This window comes from Bombus fervidus, chromosome 13 (assembly GCF_041682495.2).
Source record: "Bombus fervidus isolate BK054 chromosome 13, iyBomFerv1, whole genome shotgun sequence".
Lineage (NCBI taxonomy): Eukaryota > Metazoa > Arthropoda > Insecta > Hymenoptera > Apidae > Bombus > Bombus fervidus.
Window position 1 is genome coordinate 1,827,028 of NC_091529.1, and position 23,627 is coordinate 1,850,654.

A 23,627-nucleotide genomic window follows, 5' to 3' on the forward strand; every position below is an offset into this window, starting at 1 on the left:
CCGCAATAAGAAAAATTACGGTAGTAACATAGTAATAACAGCAAGACCAGCATGAAAAATTAACCACATGACTAATTAAGGGTCAACCGGCACTACCTTTCGACAGCCTTTATTTTCACCGGTACTAAACGTTCGTTTCGCTGTGGTACGCCGAGTCACAAGTTAATTAGCTCTTTACCCTCGCCCCACTCTTCTTTTTTCCATTCTTTTTACGAGGTCATCGTACACCCTTGCGCCACTTTATATGTTTAACCGTTAACTGCTTCTATAAAACTGGCAGCCCAGCCCCGGATTTATAGCGTAATAGCGTCTTTTCGGTAATCTAGCCATCCAATGGCCAAGAGATTCGCCTGGCAGAATCGGGGAAGAATTTATAAATGCTTGATAAGAGGGGGTGAAATTCGTTGCGAAAGACGGGTCAATGGCTTGGTATATTCGAGAGGGTGGTTCGAGCACTTCGAATAATAATAATGTGTGTGGTGTTTGTGATAAGACTGAGTCGAAAAACATAGAATCACGACGAAGATTCATCATTGCTATATTAATATTGAAAGAGGCTTTGAAATAAGTTTTTTCATACTAATTGTTCCAGGCATGATTGCAAGAAAGGTACAGTCGAGACATTTCTGCAGGGTTGGAATTATTAGAAAGGCCGAAAGGTGGCTGAAGTGAAAATTGAAGAAGTTTAGGGAGATTTTATTGGATTTTTAAATGGAGTTATAAATATATAGTTGCAGTGAAAATTAAAGAATATTTCGAAAACTTCATTGGACTTTTAAGTGGAATTATTTTAAATATTGTAATATTTTTATTATTCTTTTATTTATTTAGATATGATATCACATATGTCGGAGTTGGAATTGTTATGGAAATTGAAAAATTGTTTAAATGGAAATTAAAGAATTGTAAATGCGTTTCGTCGGATTTTTGAGTGGAATTATTTTATTTATTCATTTTTATTATTTGGATTATTCATTTGGGATATTTATAAATGGAATATAATAACTACCAAGGATATTGGATATCGTTAATTAACGCTTTTGATACAAATTATATTTCATATCACGTATTAATATCGTTGTAGTATTCAAAGCGGTAAATAATTTAAAAATTAACAAAAATAAATCATAAATAATCCCAGGAAAGATTATAACATTAATCAATCACTAAATTATAAAAGAAAAGAACAGTAAATTTTCCAATTGCAAACAAGATTCAATAGCACTGTGTACTTTTGCTGGAAGAGAGTAATTTTGCATGTAGATGAGCGTTTATAGGCCAGGTAACTGAATTTTTTCCGCAGTGTACTGTATACTATACGTTTTCATACGCGAAGCGAATGAATTTTGCTACTTCTTCGAATAAAAGACGTTTGACCTAATTTCACATATTTTTTCACCTACTGTAAAACCTTCTGAAATCATCTACCATTTGAATGTCTGTCCTTCTCTGTAGAATTTTTCGACTCCAAGCTTACAACTGAATTAATTCTCCTTATTTCCATATGAGTCGTTTGAAAACCATATTGATAAATTCCACAAATTGAAAAGTAAAGAAACGTGGTTACAAATACTCTTTTAAATTTATTTTTTATAATCTATCACACTATTATTTATTTTATCTTTTTGCAATAGATGAACTCATGCAAACAAGTTGTGTTTCTTTTGAGCATTAAACGTTATCTCTACTGCGTTCTTTCAGTTTTTTTTATTGTAAAAAGAATTTTTTATGCTTCAGGAAAATATGAAAAAGATCGCTGCTGACATGCGTGATTTCTCGTTCCACTGTTTCTGGTTTCTTCCAAATTAAAAGTCTTTTTGTTTGTTAAAACAGAAGTTAAAACAAAATGATTGAGACGTGAAAATTTAAGGTCTGTGTAGTTTATCGAATATCTGTACATCGAAATTAAAAATTTTTAAGTTTGATCAATTTTTGCAATTGATCACATAAATATTATGTAGACTATGCGATTTAGGAAAATCTTTACCTTTATATCCACTAGCCCGAAATATTCCCCTGAAACGTATCTCTTAACGTCACAAAAGGACACAAAACTACAATGACAAAGACAGTACACTTTTGTCATAAAATCTGCCACAAGGATAAAGGGAAAAACGAATCTCGCGCATGGTATAATATTTCTCAGTGTCGCGTCACGTCGGACGACTCCCGATCTCCTGATCTCAAAAAAATGTAACAAACCCCTGCAGGGGGAATAGCGTGAAATGAAATTCCAGCTATCTCGGTACGTGGTGAAAAATAAAGTCAACCTCCTTACCACTGGCCACGTGTAATAGCTGGAACGGTGAACTTTCATGGAATACCGAGTAGAATCCCGACCATATCCTATGCATCTGTACATACAGAGTGTTTTTTGTACTAGGGAGACAACTTAAAAAAGGATGAATCGATATTGAAAATTGAGTAAAAAATATAGAATGATATTTTTTTAGTAGGAAACCTTATTCCGGAATAAACGAATATCGAGGATTCCTAATCTAATTTTTGTTGTATTTGTATCTATAAATGTATCTATAAATACTATCGAGTATACAATCCCGCTAAATGAGTTATTATAATAAAATAGCTTGACCACTATGACTCCTATGAAACAATACTGTTTTAAATGATAAAACGTCTAATCTAACAGTAAGTACTAGTGTGCACAAAAACAAAGTTACAAAGTAAAACTAATCTCAGTTAATTAAATTCCGAAACGTCTGTCGACCAAGGCTCCCCAGGTATCATGCCGAATAATTACACGGGGAAAAATCATCACCAAGCGATATCCTCGAGGCGTGCTTGAAATTTCGAGCGTACACGTCGCTACTTGAGTCCTGTCTACCAGACGTTCGAGTGGCCGAAATGAAAAAAGTTTCCCTCAGCCCGCTGTCCGATAAACGAAGAACAGGTTTCCTAATCGAAAGCTTGTTCGTTGATTTCTCTTCTCGTCAACCGATCGAGCCACGATTCTCGTCCGTTTCCATGTACAAAACTAGACTAATCCAAACTATAATAAAGAACAGAGGTATTGAATTTAACACTAAAACTAAAAGGATGGTCAAAATGACGATATTTCGTAGAAATTAGTATATCGTACAAATGTTATGGATCTTGTGAATTTACGATGAATTTTTGAGAACTAGAGTAATTTTTCGTTAAGTATATGTATTTCTCTGTATATACACCGTATGTACACTACCATCCAAAAGCTTTTGGACACTTCCATGTTACTGTAAATATTTGAAACATATTTCAATTAAATTCCTCGATGTACGTTTGCGTGAGACAAAGTCCTAAACAGCAGGTGCCCTAATATTTATGAAAGAAAGTGTATCTCAGATTTGAGTTGCCTATGTAACACATATACACCGTATATATTAGAAATAATTCCAAACTTTCATCCACTGTACCTCTTCCTTTGATTACTTTCGAAAAATTTTAAACTTTACTCGATAACCTTAGCGCGAAGCCAATATTCAGCTCACGATACGTTCGGTTTTGGTGTAGAAAAATGAGGAGTACGTAGAGTGTTCTAGTGCAAGCAGTTGGCCGAAGCGTGACAGCTATCCGGCGTAATACAGAGAGAGACGGACAAATATAGAGGTCGAGACGTTTTGTAGGTGCAAAATGGATAGCGGTTGCCTGCCTTAGCATTAATGTTGGGATTAGGTCGAGGCCGTTAGTCCTTCGATGCCGTCGAAACTGCACCTCTGCTTGGAAGCGGATCTGGAATATCCTAGAAACCATCGGCAACCCCTTTTTCCTCCTCGCGTCCCTCAGTTACCATCCTTCGTCAAGAGACCGTCGCTCGATCCTGCACACTGGCTGCCAGCCACTCTTTAAACAGAGTCGAGCAGGAAGCACCAACTACAGGGTGGAACGAGGGTTTCAGGATGGAACCTACTCTAATGGGATATCGATATATTCATGAAGGTTCATCCTCAGCAGTGTCCTTTTCCTACCTCGGGAGCAGCGGACCGTCTTACCCTCGGTTGCGGATCTCCTGATGCATGCCGATGTGAGATAGGCTGCCAGGCTAATTGTTTTCTAACCTCTTTCTTGCACATCTTCGAGGGCTTTCATCGACTTGCTTCGCTTGCTCGCGTTGCTGTTACCCCTCTGGATTCCAGATTCTCGTTGTCAGTTCTTCAACCTCACACTGTTTTGTTACCTTTTTTTGTCAAATTTTGTTTGTAGGTATGAAATTTTTTGTATTTTCCTCTATTGTCGCTTTGCTTCGAAGCTTCCTGCTCTTTCACGTCTCTATAATAACCTTTTCTGGGTAAATATTGTTTGCCTGGAAGTTCTTTCCCGATTCGAAATCCTCGTTTTGTTCGTAGCTTTTCATACCTTTCGTTTCCTTTTCTTGTTAAATTTGGTTTGCGGCATATAAACAATTTTTGATCAATTTTTACACTTTCATGTATCGTTGATACTAGCTTTGAGCATAGGAAAGTTCCGGATGAGATTACGTTAGAGTTAGGTTTCAGATTTATGTTAACATAACTGATTAATGTCTTCCTTCTTACAAACAAAAAGAACGATTTATACTAATTCTATTGGACGTCAGGTTTATAAATATATCTAAGTTCTGCCAATTAGACATGTTGATTTTTGAGTTTCTATATCGATCGAACGGTAATCCGTTCTAACATTTCACCAGAACAGACTCTAAAGTACTTTTGTACACGATCCTGTTGACTTCCATGGTAGATCAACAGCTTGGGTAGCGGAAAGAGACAGCGTTGTTGGTTGTGTGTACACGTTATTCGAACATACGAACGCGAAGGCACTTGTGCCATGCATATACGGTGTATCAAACTGAAGACACAAAATGTATTAGTTTCGACTAGATTCGTTCTCATCTGAAATTCCTGTGCAGACCGGAAGTGTATATAGGTACATTAATGTGCGCCGCAGCAACAGGAGTAAATTTAGCTGAAGAACGACGTGATCTGTATCGCTGATGTTGGGGTTCGAGAGAACATTCTGATAATTAAATTACTGTTTCGTTCATTTGTATGATTTAAAAACAAAAAAAAAAAAAAAAAAAGAAAGATTTGATGTAAAATTTTATAATGTGCCAGGTATTTTAGATATTTAATTTTTAATTTTTTGCTCGTGTCATTGATTTTTAAAGGATATTTTAGGTTTGAAACGAATGGAAAAAAGGTTCGATGGAAATACCAAATGTTCTATTAATTAAGGAGGTATTAAATTTGTTATTTCTAATCTTTGATTTCATTAATTTTTCATTAATTTTTAAATTTGGAGTAAGAGGGAAGAAAATTCGATGTAAATATGAAATTTTAGAATGCATAAAATATTTTTATCATTGTATATTTTCTTCTTTCTTTCGATAAATATAAAATTGCCAATGTTTTTCATCCAGAAGAATATTAGAGGTACAAAACTACAACATAATGAATATTTTAGTAAGTTGAACGTTGTGTTACTACATAGAATTGCATTTTTCCCGGCATATCTCTTATCCGCCTTTTTGCATCACTTAACCTTAAAGAAACCAGAAGCACGATTGCTATTATCATAAATTTTTGACAATTGCCACAAAACTCTCTAACACGGTATACTTCACTGCAATAAAGTAAGTATGCAATATTGCGTTATTTATTTTTGGAAGGCATCAAGAATGCAATATCCTACGTGTACATTTTCTACCAACGTACAAGCTGGGTTACATTAAAGTCTAAAGTAGTTTCATTGTATTCGCGAGAAACATTTTGAAAGAACAATGTAGAAGGAAGCGATATAAAAGAATTAGGAAAATGGAAAAATCGTTGTAAAACCCCTCGAGAGCTTTTTATATTTGAATGAACAATAACTATTATTTTTATTCTAACTTTTAAAAATTCGACCTTGTTAACCATTGATTCAAATATTCAAATAAAACACTTTCCATTTTTCTATTCCTATTTCTACCATCCATATTTATTATATTCTGGTATCTTTTGCCCAACACTTTGAATGAAGATTTTGATAATTCTCTAATGATTATTTGGGTGTCCTAATGCTTCTGAACAGGAATACACATTACAACTACATATAATAATATATTGTGCTAAAAGAAGAGACAGTACTATAGCATTGTGTACGAGACACAAAATTAATCTGGTAAAGATTGCACAAAAGTTATACTCATCGACTAACTGCATAAATTAATCAGTCGATACCAGAAGTATTCTAAATACTATCAACCAAAGCTTATCAATCAAACAAAGCTAAACGACCAAGAGAATCTTTCAAGAAACTCACCAACATAACACCTAAATAAAATACCTCAAGAAATGTAGAAAAAGAAAGGAGATGTGCCGAGAAGAATCGATCGATTGAATCTTAATCCCGGTTAAATTGCTTCGACTAGCTACTATCGTACTCAATTGGCGTGTACATAGACAGAATGATTAATATAGCACAGTGTACACACGGTAGTGAATTATCCTTGAACGGGAGCACCGAAAAGAGCTCCGAGGGTTGCACGTTAAAGGCAGTTAGCAGCCAGGGGATTGGTAGCCTCCGGCTGTTTAACTCGCTCGCCCCTCTATAGAATTCTGTGGATACAACCACCATTACCATCGCCATTACCAGCACTACGCTCAACTGATATATATTCACCCGGTAACGTCAACCTGTGCCACCCTGCGCGGCATCTCAACCCTGGCGGACTCTGGAAAACGCGTTTAGTCGAATTTATGGTACTTTTGAACGGCCTCACTCCATCATTCCCCTTCCATTAGACAAAATTCTTCCACGGATAGGTTGTATCTACGAAGACATTAGCTGGCTGGGTGGAGAAAAAGAAAAATAAAAGTGGCTGGCTTCCGAGGTTCTTTGTCCTTGGCAATGGACGAGATTTTGATTGGACTCCGCTCGGTTTGTGCTTATTTGAAATGATTTGTGTAAGGTGAGGTGACGTGGAACAAGATCTTGATGAGATCCTGTTCGGTTCGTGCTCGTTTGAAGAGATTTATGCAATGTGAGATGACGTTGGAGGTGATCTTCGAATAATAATCACTTTCAAAGATCATTCTGTATTAGATTCAAAAATTTAAGCTGATTCAACTATGCTTACACTGTTTAAATGTATTTTGTTAATACAAATATCACGTAATTTGAATTATCTTTTTTTTAATTCGCCTTAATGCCCCCTACAATGCATTAGAAAGAAAAATATAAAATCTCATTTAAAAAACACAAATTGACCTTGATTTTGTTATGAAAATAAATTATTTCCGAAATTTATATCATCATTGCTTGTTGTATACGTGAAACGAATAAATTGTGATCCATAATTTTTCTTACTACATAACCGCAATTAGTTGGAAAATCACGCATCGCGTTAGACACAACACTCTGTATGAATATATATTTATTATAATAATGTAGCAAACATACCGAAAAAACTGACAAAATATACGCTATGAACAACCTAAAGGAATTTCACAAAATTTACTCACACAGTAACTGATAAAATTATGAAAACCTTATTCTGAATTTGCCCTATAAATTCGCCCTAAATTAACTGACTTAGCCGGCTAAACTTTTCATTACAGTGATAAGGAAGGAATATTTGCTTCGCAAAGCTTTTCTGTACAAAACTTTCGCCGCAGAATGGGAAACGACACGGTATCTGTTCCGTTCGAGGCACGTCGAAGGGTGCTTTCGTTCTTCTGATAAAGAACGACCTCCTTCCTGTGTCGGTTTCATCAGCAGCATGAAGTTATCGCGTCCGTTGGATCTCCCCGACAGTCATTCAGCAACCTACGAAACTTATCGGATCCGCCGTAAAAAGTTATTTTCTGAAAATGAATTCGCAGACAATCCTCCACGACGCGTATGATACACTATGGAAACCACATATAGTCTTCGAGAGGTGACTTCCTGGTGTTTCTTATGTAGAAGAGTATCGAAGAAGAATAGGTTATATATTGTTGTGGAACTTGTTGATACTTTCGTTTTCATATTATGTGCAATGACCATCAAAGGTTCCTTGTCAGATCGTAATTTTTTAGTTTTCGTCAGGAGAGTTTAACTGTAATAGTACAATCCTTCTACAGTTAGAAAAATAAAATTCCAGTATGATTTATACGATGCATCTAACGAAGGACGATATGGTGAATATAACCGTAGAATTTGTTGATACTTTCGCTCTCGCGCTATATATAGCGAGTATGAAAAGCTTCTAATTAAATTGTAATTTTGAAATGTCTTCGTTAATAGATATAAATCATATGGTGTAAAATTCTTCTGTAATTATAAAAACCAAATTTCTCTATAATTTATAATATTCCTTTTGTAAAACATCTAATAACAAAACTTGGGAATAAATAATATTTGTTCTAAAAATATAATAAAGTTCCTTCTTGTTGGAAACATGCAGCAGTTATTACGTATATAGATTTCATTTAACAATTTATTTGATTTATAAGATCTATCTGAAAAATAATAAATCCCTTTCCTAGCGAGAAGAATAAGAAAGATTACTTTTCCTCCAACTCGATGTCTAGCGGCCAAAGCGGGTCAAAGATCTGCAAAAATTTCCTCAGACCAGACTTTGCACGGTGAAGGACGCAGACAATGATAAAATAAGACTAAAATTACGAGGAGGTTGGCTTAAGCTTATTGGCTGGGCGTTTTCGGCCGTCGTAGATTCGCTACCCTTTCTTGTCCTCTCCCTCTATTTCCCTTGCATGAGACAGATATGGCTATAGGTCACGAGGTGTTCTCGCAAAATATTTCAAAGGCTGGCTATGACCACGGGCCAGGAGTTCTATTTCTGCTATGGCCGCTCTTTTCTGCTCCTTGAGGAATGTCTTTATTTAACACAGACGCTTTATTTATAGAGGAAACACTTTTTTCCAAGGAGAAGAAAGATCTAGTACGGTTGGCTAAGGAAACGAAGAGCTCACGTTTCACGGTCCCGTAATTTTCGGAAATTAGAAGAGATTACTTTTTACCGGGGGTGCAAATCACCCTTCGATCACGTTACAACGTGATTGCAGGACTCAACTGGTTGATCAAATGCTCTTCTCTGGTTAAGGAAGCGATGTATTTCCTCTTTCTCGGCGAGCATGGGGCTCTAGTGGAATTGCAGTGTTGAAAGCTGAATTTCGAGGTTGAAAAGTTGTCTATATTTTGTTCTTAGTCACACCCATAACACTTAGAAGAATATTTCATAGCAAATAGTGTGCAGGACTACATATAATGGAAGAAGAGATTGTGTAAGAAATTCCACTCCCATAAATTGCTACTATAATAATATCATCCTTTCTCATAGAATTTTCAAAATGGAGAGATAGGTTAAAAAGATATTCTATATTTGAAAAGTTTAAAAGACAGTGTTTAAAATGATCTATAAAAATAAATAGACTACATAAGAAATTCTCTTATAAATGATGATTATAATAGTAACATTCTTTTAGTGAAATTTTTAAATTCAAAGAAGTATTGCACATTCTCAAAGATATGTCTACAAATCGATATATATACAAAATAAAGGAGTCATGCTATAAATAGAAATTCTGCTCCTACAAATACCTATCATGACAGCGTCATTCTTTTCTCAGCGCATTCATAGAATCTTGAGAGACATTACAGAATTTAAAACGGTGTTCCACATGCTCGATACACGGGAAACTGTTGCAGTAAATATGAGCAAATCATTTGTTCGCGAGAAGTGCGAGGTACAGTTTCTCGAAACGGTAAATCATAGCCGACGTTCGAAATGGTCTCGCATGTTCCAGCACCCTTACTCTCTTTCTGACGATATTATACCACTTTCTTGCAACCCCTGTAAATTCTGCATCACTGCACCAAGATCCTATTTCACAACGATACTTCCTTTTCAATTTTGACACTGCTGCTAGAGAAATCAGAGAACAGGAAAATTCTGCCCCCTTTAGTGGATGTCTTTGAGTTCGATCGTATACAGCCTGATTCACTTCACTCTTTGAACACTTTAATTTATCTTGTATTCAGATTGACGTGTCCCGTTGCAGGCGAAAGGGTTCGCTACGAAAAACGGCCAAAGCAACGTTTTCAAAATAAGAACACCGAGATGGAGGAGAAAAGGTTGAATGGCGGTTGTAATTGTACGCGTGTGTGCACACGAGCGAAGGGAAAGTTCTTTTCTTAAGGGCAAACGGAAAGTTTTCTGGGCGAGTTTTCTGAGCGAGTTTTCAGCGCGAGACTTTAGAGACAGCGTTTAAAAAAGAAGTTCGTTGAATAACCGAAGTACTCCTCCCCCCCCCCACTCTTTCATTCTCTCTATTTGACATTTATTTATATTTATAATATATTTGTAGCTTGTACGATACAAATAGATTTTAACCATTAATCAGATGAAGCTGCAATAAAGGACGCATACACTGACTAGAAAATTTTTATAAACGTAATATACGTATTTGAAAACTTTTTGAAATGTCATTAGCACTGTACTAAGACACAATTATCATGATCACTGGGGTAGAATTTGATACGAGTCTTGAAATGTATGTAAATGTTACAATATGTTTATTATAGATATGTACAAATATAAAAAATTAGTTGTCTTGAACATATAGTTAATGTAAGATATATAGTTTCATTAAATACTGAAGCTTATTGATATAATGGATAATTTTTTATTTGATTTAAATAACTTTATAAACTTCATGAAGCGTATATTTGCAATTAGATATTTTGTATCTTCTATGTATCGTTATTGATACGCATTTTTACCAATGTGATCTTAAATATTGTAAAATCATTCGTAACACACATAATTTATTTAAGAAAAGTTTCTACAAGTATCATGATACTTTTATGAACTCTTGTACATTAACAATAATAAAAATAGTATTACTTTTTTTACTAAATAAGTTAAATGCTAATAATGTTCAGTATTTTCCCTTTGTACCGCGTTTATTCTTTGCAACAAGCGTTTAATATTGTATACTTAAGATCCTAAAGCCAATTTATGTTTCATTATAGCTTACGTAAAACTTCCTTCGCAAAGACGTATTAATAATAATATTATCATGAACTTTAAGCATTTTAAATTCTTCGTTATTAGCAATATAAGTATTAATTGGATCAGAAACGTCAATTTTATGGGTCAACAATATTTTAGTACTTAACAAACTAAAATTTAAGATTAAGATTTAAATATTCATTTAGAAGTACACGTGAACAAATAAAAAATTTCAAAATTTTTTAAGAATACGATATTATAGAAATCTTTAGAGATAATGATAGGTGTTGACATTAAAAACAGACAGTAAAATTCTCAAATAAGCATAACGAATTTTTCTTTATAATATTATACGATCAACTCAATTTTAATTACATTTTAGGACATGATACATCCCGTTCATTGGAATAACGAGGAATTTCGTTAATTAAGGTCGAATTATTCGGCGATGAAACAAAATAAATTTTGGAACCATAGAGCAATGAAAATGAACGAATGTTCCATTAAAATTTAAGAAGCTCAAGGACTTGCTGAAATTCCATCACTTTTATATCCTTCCAGTTATCTCTGCTACCTTTCAACGATAATTCTAATCCACCAATCCACTAACCAACTAGTTATTTACTCACAATCAGCGAACTTTAGGAAGTACGCTATTAATGGTAATAGCAACGATTATTCTAGCAGTAGTATTAGCTGCACGAAGTTTTTCAAGTTGAATTCGGAACATGGGTGAATGACCGAACATTTATGCAATATATTCGCTGATATTGACGTATATTTACTGTTCGGGATTTATTTACATTAATTATTATTAGAAAATAATTAAGTAGTAAAGTATGCTATACTTGCTATCAGATATTTATTATCAGGTATTAAAAAGTTGAATGCTACTTTGTAGGCTTGAAAAATAGCCAGAAATATTACATTTGTATTTTTTTTGTTGTTACGATAATTCAAATTTGGGGGGTGAAACCACCTTCCAAAGCCACCCTTAAGAGTTAACTCAAAAATAATTAGAGATAAAAGAAGTGTTTCGCAAGCTGATATAGTATCAGACTGTATTTCAACCCCCGATGAAGACAACTATGCATATATAACGTATGTACAATAATCGTAAAAGTTGGGATATTTTTGCCGGAAGAGCATCACTTACACTCCGAAATCTTGATCTTGATGTTTTTCTAAACGGAGAACTTTTCTATTCTATAGAACTTGCCTTCCTCCATATTTTTATTTTCTTTGGAATATTTTATGTTTATAGTGACACATTTTCCTTACTTTCTGCCACCTTCCTTTAATTTTCCTTAGTTTTTATTATTTCTTGTTACATTGTATTATTTTCGATTAATTTTTACAATCTTTTATCGCCTTATGTTAGTTTTCACCGCCGGTTGTCTTTTCTCGTTATTTTTTATCATTTTCTATTATCTTCTAGTATTTCGTGTACTTTCCATTATTTTCCACCTCGTTTCGTTATTCTCCTTGCATTTCATTTTTTTATTTCTTTTTCGCAATTTCTCATTATTCTCTCGAAAACATAAATAAATATCCTTTTTTGTCAAAACCTATCTCCACAAACTTCCTTCCACAAAAATGACAATTCCATTCCAGAAACCACACCCTTTCTCCTAACTTTAACCATTCTGAACCAACTCCCTTCGATTCTAACCAAATTTAAACTTCGCTCGAAACATTCTGTATTTTCTCTCATATACATATCCCCTCACCTACATACGTATACATTGTCCTGTCCGCGAGTTTTTCGGAAGTCTCTCCGGACTCATTTCGGTCGTTAACTTGAGCCAGGGTCGAAATACGTTAGGGTCCAAATATCATTAGTTATAAGATTTATAGGCCATACTCAATAAAGAAGCGTGAGGTGAAGAAACTTTTTCGGACCATGGCATCCAACCAGTAATATACTCAATGGTATACATCAACAATTAAGGAAAACTGATACGTTGAAAGGTAATTTTTAACGTACGACTGTACAAGATCGAAATCAGTTCGTAGCTTTAATTTGCAAGTAGATTTACCATGTTAGCTTACGATTTGGTTATACGTTTGTTAAAACATGTTTATTTATTTTAGTGAGTGGTACATCGGTACTACGTAAAAATTGATCCCAACTTTTTGAAGCAGACTGTATACCACAGACACGCGAGTAAGCTCGAATATTGGATCGAAGTTCGGAAACGTATCCACTTTCAATGGCACAGCTAGCGTGATTCGTAACTCGAAGAAGGTTGGATCGTTTTATACGGTTTCTTAAAGGATTTGGTGCTTGCACCTAGCAAACTTGGTCGGCGTTACGAAGATGACACGTAGAAACGAGGTCTGGTCGCCCGGGGAATTATTCCAGCGAATCTTCCTACTATATATAATTCTTCGAGCCACTTGAATACCCCTAGCAAACTACCAGGAGGGTAGCTTAAGGGGGTGTCCGAGCTGGTCTGGGTAAATAGAGTATACGATGAAAGTACTTGACTCTGAAACACTCGTCCGGCATTGTTTATAAGGATCCTAGATCCATTCAGCGAGCTTGTAATATATTTAACGGACTTGTCACTGAATTGATTTTATTTAGAATTTTATTTGTACAGGGAATTCTGAAAGCTTCTCCATTTTCCTCTTTTTGGGGGATAGTAGTATAATAAAAAATGGAAGAAAATTGCTTGCCGCGCGATACAATAGCGCGTTGTGTATTAAACACATCTACACAGGGGAAATCATTAAAAATTCGTACACCTTCGTTAAACAGAGGCTACACAAGGGAAATCATTATAAATTCAAACCCTCGGACCATTTTGTTCAGTTTCGATGTTACTAAAAAATAAGGAAGTATTTCAAGCTAATATAATCCTATCGCGTACGAATCTCATTGTACACGTCATAAAGAGTTAGAATAACTTCAACAGTTCAAAATGGTCATTTTGTATTTCCAATTCTTCGATATACGATAAGTGTGTGAGATCGTGTCATTGGCTGCGAAGAGAAAGTGTTGGACGAATAGTTGAGATTTAAATGAAAATTCCAAATTATTGTAAGAATACAGAAAGAAATTAGAATGAAAATTTGTATATTTACTAGCAATGCGAAGTTATTGTAAGAATATAAAAAGAGACTAGAACGAGAATTTGCATATTTGGTACCATGTGTATTGTATGTGTTAAGTCTTTACGAGTGTAATTGCAACTGAAATTGGAATTACCATCATATGTGCCAGAAATATAGCCACATTTACATAGATTCCATTTACTTCCTGTGTTAGGTAACAGTTGATAAAACCCTATTTTGCATGGCAGTAAACAATGTTATACGGCTTCACCTTTTTAATGTTAAATACCGAATGATGTATATGTATAATGATAAAATCGTAGAAAAACTATCTCTAATTGTTTTGAAAGTATATTAAAATTAAAGAGCCAAATAACAATTAAGTGGAAACTTCAACTAATGGCCTGAAGCACAATCAACACATTTTAAGGGAAAGTGACTTTTAAATTCCACTATTCTACAAATTCCCTATATCTGAGGTGCTTTATGCGTTTAACATTACATCGACTTTTGACGAAGTATCGGCAATCTATGTGCATTAAATCGATCAACAGAAACTGTAGAACTAAACTTCACTGTTAATTTAACTTTGACCAAAATACGCTATGGAGCCTGTTCGAGGTTTTCATACAATTTACACATCATCGATATAACTAAGATAATGCTAGTAGCGTGTAAATAGTTAGATTAAATCATATATTTATAGGACAAGTACCCGTCCCATCTTCAATATTTGGCCACCTTCATCCTGGACAACGACTGCACCTCGAGGAACTTAAATCGTTATTACTGCTTTGATGTCGAGACCAAAGGCCGGCTCTGGACGTGTCACAACATCGTAGTACAAATTTTAGAAATTACCGTGACGCACGTAATTTCGTGGGACCGCAAACACGAAGAGAGAATCATGACAGTGTAAAGGCGGCTGGAAAGGGCGCGCACATCTAAGCGGTAAGTGAGACTGCTTAATTAACATAGTATGAGCAAGGCTCCGAGCGGCTGACATCTAGAATACACGTGCACAAATAGACAAGTCGACATAGTTGACTAAAACGTTCGCAAGAACCCTTTCCAACCCTTGCGCCTCGACTTCGTCCTCTTCGTTGCAATTACACCACGAAATTGATTCTTGACTCTCTCTCAATTCATCTATCTTTAGTAAATTTGAAGAGATGAGAAAAAAGATGACTGAAATACGCAATAAATTTATTAGGTGATTAAGAACAGTTTATACTGTGATTTAAACTTCGTAATTTATATCAAATATAGTGTAATTTAAAATTCATTGTTTGTATCAAATATTAAAATTTCATTAAAGATAAACGATACCCTAGGACTTTTAAGCGAGAATATAGATACAGGTACTTTTACACTTTATTCTTTCCGCCCTTCCCTAGCACGGAAGAAAATTAATATTAAGCGTCGCTTGTTTAAATTCAACAACTTTCCCCCTTTTTTGTGGTAACCCCCACACTCTCGTCGCCAGGGAAAACCATTTAGTCACGGCCGATTTATCGTCAGCTCGATCTCCATTTCAATTCTATGGATATGGTGACCCTGGGGCCGAAAATAACTATTGGCCGTGTTAGCGCGCGATCTTAATGTCGAAATTAGATCCCAATCGAGCGTGAAAGGAGGTTGTCTTAGGAAAGAGGAAGCGTTCCCTTTTCTAACAGGAGTGGATATAGATGAACGGCGCGCCGTTCTTTCTCATTTTTCTTTTTTTTTTTTTTTTATTTACTGAAACTTTACCCTGATTTAATCCAAAACTAGGAAAATGTGGAAGGTAAATAGTAAAAATTGGGAAAGTCAGTAAACTAGAGACCTAAACTTGTATAGGTCTATCATAAGAAGACACTTAAGAAAACGTAAAAAAGTTGACGCGGTGGCTCTCCGAAATTAACAGAACAAGTAGAGCCGATTTTGGCATTGTTCGCCGCTGGAAGGTCAAACCTACTGCTTTCTTTGGATCCGTTTTGACCGAATTGTATTTCTCTATCGTTAAAAAATTTCTTTAGCTCGAGGAAACTACATACAAATTTTCTTGAAATGTTATAAGGCGTTCTCGTTCGACTAAGGCGAAGGCAAGGTTACAATATAAAGAATTGAAGGATCGCAGCAGGATTAAACCGTAATAATTATCCTCATAATTTAACTCAGGTAAAATATTCCTCCAAAAACTTTTTAACGTGACTGTATGCGTGTGGATAAAAAAAGGTAGCACAAGGTTCTCTCGTTTAAGTAGCAACGAGATTTCGTGTGCCGATATAAATAAATAAATGTAGAATCTCTGCTTGCCTCCGTTTTCTCGTGGCCGTATTCATGTGCCAACGGCGGATACGGAAGCGAGCAAGAAGCTGGAAGAAGATAGAGGGAAGAGACGTCTTGAGTCGGCTGCAATCGAGTTTCCAGAACACCGATCCCCCTTTTGCTTCTAGTCACGAGTCTGCGCGTTTCTGTATTAACATCTACGCTCTATTAACAGGAATCAACCTTACTTGGGACACAATGAACTGCCTGCAGGTCTTTCTTCTTGCTCACTAATTAAAAAAAAAAAAAAAGAAGAGGGGGAGGAAGTCAAAGAAGCAACGAGACAACCGCGATAGAACGAGGTACATATAATAGTTGTCGAGGACTTTGGCTTCACTTCGCTGGTGTTTAAAGCTAACTACGTCGCTGGTTCGTCGTGTTCGATGCTAAATGGGACGGGTTAGTGGTGTAGTTTGGAGGATTCGAATATGAATATTCATTTGAATGTGATAAGGGGAATATATGCAGAAGGTGGTGTATGGAATGTTGTAAGGTGGCTTTTTGAAATTGTTGACGAAAGGGGAATATATTTCGGGATTTAGTAGGTATTGAGATGTTAAATATAAAAATACAATTTAGGCGAAAATAAACGAAAAAATGCAGGGAAGTTAAATGATAGCTATGTAAGTGGTTGAATTATTTAAATAGCCTTCTTATACCTCATTGTATAATTTAGAAATTATATTAACTTTTTATTAATTATTTTAAATTTAAATAATTCAAATAATTAAAACATTGTAACAATTTCTTTTCGGATATAATTATAAATAATAATTTATCGTGCGTAGGTATACGTAATATTTTTTTAGAAAATACTCAAAGTAAATACAAATTTTACAGAGATCGTTTATTCAATATTTCTAGAATATTCAACACTTTAATAAACTTCGTAGCCCATTGATTTTGCAAATCGACAGAATGGCGCTGATTGGATTCAATTGCCACTGGCTCTCGAAACTGATCCACGAAACTCTCTAGCGATGCATTAGATTAATTAGATTAACTATTATGTTGTAACTGGCTAGCTTATTTTCGACGAGAAACTCGATATAGAATTTCCAGTGATCGATAATTCAATCGAAAGTCTTTAGGAATTAAACATCACATCGAATCAGCCACTTAATCAGTATTTTATATCGGTTTATTTGAAAGTCACTAACCAAACAAAAAATAAATTTCAACATAAAAATTATTCGAATAATCGTTGCTAAATTTTGAACAAATTATCCCAATAATTCCACATTTCAAATTAATTTCTTTGAAATATACAAATCGAATGAATTAAATTTCAATATAGAAATTATTCACATAGTCAAATTAATTCATTTCAAAATTACTAATTGAATAAACTAAATTTGAACGCAAAAATAATTCGAATAATCTTACTTACATTGACGGAATAAATTTAAAAATTCGACATTTTCCACTTACGTACGATCATTCGTATGAACCTCCGCACCTATTAATTTCAATCCTAGTAGAAGAATCGGCAAAATTTTTTAGCTTAAACAGCAGGATCCATGATTAAGTTAACAGACGAAATCATCAGGACCATTGCCGTGATTAAAGGAAGTTTCTCGTCGAATAAATCAGACACCTCGAAGGTTTGACTTGCGATGGAGCAAAGGGACAAGTTCGAGGGAGAAGGAAATTGATTAGGATTGCATCACGCTTAAGCAAACGCACTCGAGGGTCATTTTGTTGGTTGTAGAGCTGGTTATGGCGATGATGCTGAAGCAGCGCCAATAAACGGCACACAGAATGGAACTTACTCCTGTAAATAACCTTCTGCTCCATTTCATGAAAATGTCTATTAAATTCAAGGGAAATTTAAAAAATTCCACGGAAAGAAAAATTGCCACTTCTTCATCGCTATTTTAGCATACTAAATGAAATAACGTGGTTTCTTAACAGATGAATATTGTTGGAAGCATCTGAACGTATTTGTTCTTTTGCGAGGCTGAAATATGTGATGTTCAGATCAATACACTGGCTACGAAGATTAAAAAAAGAATTATCGTGCAGAAAGTTCTGCCGTTTTTACTCTTTGAGTGGAAAGGAATCAATCATTTTGATTAAAACTTCTATTGACAACATTAGACAAATAATTGTCTTTCATCTACTTATATGGTAATTAATTTATTTTTATAATTAAAAAAAGCTACAAAAGCTATCTCGTTGCGAGTTGTTATCTGTAACTTGTAGACATCTAAAGAATTCATATGGAGAGATATTTTAAATTTCTTACTCCAAATAATTATATTTTTTTTCAATCATGTTTGAATTATCTTACTTTCTAAGGTCCAATATATAAGACCTATAACTATGTGCAAACAAATATTCTTCTGATTTGAAACAAACATTTCTGATCAGAGAGAAGTTAAGTTAAAAAATGAAATACGACGAAGTTAAATAACAGATTCAAAATTCTCCTGAGGTTACGTACGGGACAATCATACCAATCGAGAGCTAAAATTGGCCGATTGACAGTTGAAGATATCTCACAAATCTCTCCATTTCCCGCTCTTTTATCTCAGTTCCTTTCAGAAACTTCATTTTCTCTCGCTAGAACTATACCGTCCTTCGTCTCTCTGTTTCTTGGCAATATGCTCTCTCTATCTTTCCTCGTTCTGCCCGTCCTTCTTCCCTGATCTGTAACCTATCTTTCTCTTTCTTCAAGGCGTGGCAAGAGAAATCGCTCGAACTCGACCGTACAGTCGGTCTATACTTGGACAAAAGAAGGATTTGACCGGAGGAAAAATAAATGGCCATTTAAAGGTCCCTGCGCCAAAGGATCCCAACGAAGTAGCAATTGTCTTAATCCCGATATTCCTGTTCTTACGTAACTGTCTACCTTTTGTCAGCACATTTTTTGCCCAAAATTAAACGTTGACGAACAGGTAGCAAAGAAAAAACCAGTGGAACAAAAATACTCGACATTCTGGTCGCGTGGCTTTAAATTTCCAGCGACCAATTACCATAGACGAGGAATAATTGCATTTTCTGAGGCAAAGAGCCACTGCAGTTAAGCTCTCTAGCGAAATAAGTAATTCGACACTGGAAAAGGAGCGTAATCGTAAAATCCTGTATCGTCTCGTGACAAAGGTCCACGACGCGTTTTGTATTTGTAAACTTTGCAACAGCGAACGACTTATTCCAGAAAGGTTTGTGTAGGATTATAGACGAACTATTTTGCATTTATTTAGTATTCCCAATTGAATGGTACTTATAGCTTTGGTCAAAATATTCTATGATTATGTTTGTAAATAATGGATTATGAATTTTTGTGCAAATTAAAATTTTTATAAACATAATCAATGAAATAAAATGTAAACAGAGATTTGTTTCACCCATTAATATTATAACGAATAGTATGTTCTTGGTACTTTGTACATTTTTACCGTTTTCACATTGCAAACGAGAAAATTCAATCTTTGAGATAAATTAAAGGGATGAAATTAGTTACATTTTCTGTAACTACAACTTAATTGGATAAGGTAGCAAAAAGTATGACATATAGAACCAAAGTATAGTTGACAAAATGGTAATGTCCACCGAATATTGCAAATGTTACATATGCAGGTGGTTTATCTTAGCCACAGATCCGTTATTCCTCAACTTACCCCATTTAGCTGTTGTTTTTTATGGGAAGAAAATTTCAGCAATGTTGAAAATGAATGTCATAATTAGATTCTGAATGTTATACTATATAGTAAAATCAGTAAAATTTTAAGAAATGAACTTATTGAAAAATAACGTTTTTGGAGTAAATTCAAATATACATTCATTAAATCATGTCATATTATAGTGTAAGTATAATATTAGGTATATATTAAATTACATATATGATATTATTAGTATATTTATCTTATTTCCATATTTTGATATACTATATTTAGTCACAATCGAAGGAAATAATATTACAGAAATAAAATAAATAAGATGCAGTTGTTACTTTTATCTGTTGGTTTTAGTGAAGAGAAGATTTGAGAGATGCTAAGAGTGAATGTCATAAATCGAGCGTGGCAAGTAGAGGAAAAGATTCGCGGGGAAAAGCTCGAGAAATCTTCCAGATATTGAGCTGTCACGATCTGAGAAAGATACACTGGAGCACAGGATCTCCTGACGAGAAGGGGGTTGAAGGTTTTCGAAACTGGTTTGACGAGTACGAGAGGATTTTCTTTTAGAACGAGGCGAGGAAATCAAACGATCGCATATAAATCGCATTGATTTCCACAAACATTTTTTTCAAACGTCATTTTTCGGATTAACTGGCTAAAAATATCATTATAAATTACTCAATGATTTTCAAAACACTACAAGTTTACGATTTTACGAATTTTTCAACAAGAAACGTGGTTATCCAACAATGTTAAAAACATATATTTTGGCGATGTACGTACTCACAGGAAAAATCAACAAGATTAACGACGATGATTAAATTAAATAGGGTAAAAAGAAAGAACCGATTCGAAATATTGATTGTTGGATTTGTGCTGTTTGATATTCGCGATTTCAATTCCTTTATTCTTCGCTTTAATCTCTTTACTCCATTTTCAGCTAGTTTCTTAAACGAACGTTTTTGTGTAATATCTCTCGTACCGGGTAAATAATAGGCAGCGAAATTTTTATTAAAAATGGAATTTTTTATCCGGAAACGGTGGCGTAATGAAAAATATTTATCGCGAAATATTTTAACGTCCGCGGAATTAAATCTTTTTCGTTAAAAAAAACAATTGTGTTATAAAATTCTATCATTATTGGATGAAATATTATATTAAATATTGCACGACGATAGAAGTATGGGAGAGAGTACAGCTAATTAAAAGTGATGGGATGCCCACTGCCTGTTATCAGACTACAAAGAAAATATCTCTCCCCCTTTTTAGCACTTGGATAATTGTTCCATAACTAGATCGTTGTTTTAAGCCAAAGGAGAATCGTATCGTCTTTACAGAAACCCTTTGAAAGAGCTTTCTCCGCAAAAAAAGTTTTCTTCGTAGAAACTTTCCTCTTTCTTTCGGAGCTGTGTGTGAACCTCAGGAAAGGAAAATTGCTATGAGTCTATAAGATATGAAAACTTTGCTGCGAAATACCAGAGGATGTAATATCAGAACATCGTTTCAGTAGATAAGGTGTTGATTAATAATTCCACGATCGTTAAAAAATAAGTAGCAACAAACGATAGATTTACATTATAACATAACAATCGTTTTAAACATGTAAAAATTACGAAATTCCGAGAGCTATTACGAAAGTCTACAAACCTGACTACGATTTCGAACTACAAAAAGCCGGTATTGGACGAGGTCGATTAAAAATCCCGATCGTTCTAGGAACGTTATTCTCTCAACGATCCAATAATTCCTCTCGTTTCTCCGTCAAACCGGCGTTCAATGACGCAATGGAGAGCTTGGAAATTTAATTAAGTCTGATCCGTAACCTAAGCTTAACGAAAATACGATCGCAATAACTCTCGATCGTGGGCAATGTGATAAAAGCAGATGGTTTAGTATTTTAAAGCAGAGTGTGCGCGTGCACGTAGACGAAAATTAAATTTTCGAGGAACTTTTCGATGGTTTGTCGGGACTGTCAAAAAATGGAGTCGACACACCAAACTACGAAAAGATAAATCAGCATAGCGGCAACAATATTTCATTTGCGGGGAAAATTTTCGTGGCCGTTGTACACCGCGTAAATTATTGTTTCTGTGCTATTTGCATGGATAATTTTTCAATAGCGCCGCTACATTCACTGTCCACTTGAACTTACGTATTCATTCCTTCCTCTGTATTCTCTGTCATTCCTCTCGTTGCACTATAAATGAAGAACACACAGGAAAAACACGATAAATCCACTTTTGCTGAGTTTCCAGGTTTTATTATTACTTGATAATTAAAACTGAGTAATTTGATATGGATATATAATACATGCAGGTGAAAATAATTGGTTAATTATGAAGATAAACGATAAATTCACGAAGTGATTCTCAAATTATCCAATAACGTAAATAACGTTATATATAATGTTATAACTAGATTGTAGATTTTTATGGATTTATAGAAAATTTAAAGGTGTAAAAACGTGTACAAACATATAAAATATTCAAAGTAGAAGATTTATCGTAATATTTATTTATTCATAATTTTATTATTATAGGTAAAGCAAATCTCTGCATAGATTGTATTTTTCTAGTTATGGTCATAAGAATATGAATACGGGTAAAAATTATGATAACTATCTTTCAATTATTTTGTAAAATGACCTAAATCATATATTTAATCCCAAACTAGGCATATAAATTATTATGATTTTGTTTTGTGGTCTTAGAATGCTAAATGATATTGTCGATGGAAAAGAGACGAAAACAAGGTACTGTTTGAACTCTTCTATAATTGATTTTTAAAGATTCGGGGAACTCTTTCTCGACAAGTGTGAATTTACTGTTGCAATTTTGGAGAGAGGAGGAAATTGATTGCTTTTAGATTGATGGTACGGCGGGGTTGTAATTTGTGTGACGAAATAGGTTCAGTAATATCAGACCATTCCATTAATTAATTTCATAAAAATCAGTTATTTTCAAGGATGCAAGTCGTCATTTGGCCTAATAAGATCATAATATGTTATTTAACTAAAAAATGTCTCAATTCAAACATTGTTGGATCCTTTTTTTTAATAGCGAGTAATATACATAAACGATATTTTCTTCAAAATCCAAAGATCATCATCTAAATTATAAATCGCCGAGTTATTAATAATTTTCGGCTTCAAGCCAATTTTTTCAAAAATTTACTTTTGCCAGTTATACCACGCCCCTCTAAACCATAAAGAAAAGTCACAGAATTTATGATTTCTTTTCAATATTTCCATCATGTGATACAAATTTCACTAAAGTGCCAAACTCCATTCTGTACTTCGTCAATGATACAGTATTCATTCTTCAATGGGTTTTTTGGGAAGTAGGTCGGTAATCATCGAGCGAATCCCAGCAGAGGGTGACTTCCATTGACTTTCCAGTTCCCATTGGGTCGGCTTTAAGCGTACTATATCGTAGAATTTCATTCTCCGGTACCTTTCTCAATCGATTCCGTGTTTCGAATTCGATCGACTGCTGAGCAAGAAAGAGTCGAAGAAGCAGGCAATGAAAAGACTACCAGGAAAAGGGCAAGAGGATGACTCGTTGCAAGTCCAATGGAAGACAAGGCCGTGAGTTTTCTAACCAAGTAACTAGAAAATACAAAAACGCATTGAAAAAAGGATGACAATGAGGTTGGAAAGGCAGTGG